Genomic DNA, 1,318 nt, shown 5'->3' with positions numbered 1-1,318 from the left:
TTCATTAAAAAGATTTTTTTTAACGTTTTTTAATGTTTGAAAAAATGTTTTTAGTTTTAATATTTAATAAACATTTATTCTAACATTAAGAAAATATTTTTTAAATGTTAAATATTAACATTAAAAAAAGTTTTTTAAATGTTAAACGTTAACATTTAGAAAAACATCTCTTAAATGTTAAAATAAATGTTTATTAAATATTAAAAAACAAAACTTTCTTTCAAACGTTAAAAAACATTATTTTAATGAAAAAAGAGAACTTATCCCATTATTTTTAAAGATAACTTTCCAAATGTTTTTTTAAATATTGTTTGCTCATTGGGTAACAGAAATAACTAGTAAATAAGTAAAAAATATTATATTATATTTGTAATATTTTTTAAATATTGCTGTAATATTGCTAAAGTAATATTTCAAATTAATGTCTCTGCAACACTGCAATATGCAATATGCAATGTTGCAACGTTATTATTATATGAAAATATATCTATAAGAATAGCAAACTTATCTTTTTATCCGAAAAAGGAATTCATCTATAATACGCCCTTATAGAAATATCATACTAAGAATCATTGATAATTACTTATTTTCAGTATTGTAAATTATCAATGATTCTTAGTATGATATTTCTATAAGGGTGGTAAATTAAACGTTATCGTAACGTCATTTTGCAAAGTCATTTTAACGTCTTCAAACATGACATTAAATACCTTAAACCCAGTAAGCAAATTGAGCGCAGACTGCGTGCAGATTGGCAGCAAATTTGATGAAAAACCCACAGCAAAACCATAGCCATCTGTGACTACATTAGGCTACGATTTTTGCGACAGATCTTGCTGTCAGGCAATTGATGCCAAATTTGCAGCAAAACCGCGCAAAGCTTGCAGCGCAGCAAGGTCTGCGCGGTTTCTGCCGCTATTCTGCCGTCAAATCGCTACAAGCTCTGCGCGGTTTTTGCTGTAAATCTGCAACAATTATCCGACAACAAGCTCTGCCGTATATCTGGCGGCAATTTGGCAACAAGATTTGATATAACAGATCCTGCATCAAATTTGTTATCTATTTGCCATCAAAAGTTGATAGTAAGTTCTGCTCGAAATCTGTTCACGCAGGTTTGGCTATCTGGGAAGAAAACATGATGTTACTGACCAATAATGACGACATATTGACGGTAAAATAACGACAGTTTGCTGCCTGAGTGATCTATACCAGTATATACAAAAAGTTGCTGTTAGTAAAATTATTAATAAAAATATTAACTTAATTACTATAGTAGCTGTATATTCCAATATTATAAATAAATCCATATAAATATTAA

The sequence above is a fragment of the Odontomachus brunneus genome, unplaced genomic scaffold, assembly GCF_010583005.1.
Source record: "Odontomachus brunneus isolate Ranch 3 - 2012 unplaced genomic scaffold, Obru_v1 Obru_scaffold_206, whole genome shotgun sequence".
Classification (NCBI taxonomy): Eukaryota; Metazoa; Arthropoda; class Insecta; order Hymenoptera; family Formicidae; genus Odontomachus; species Odontomachus brunneus.
Note: the sequence above shows the minus strand (reverse complement) of the source record.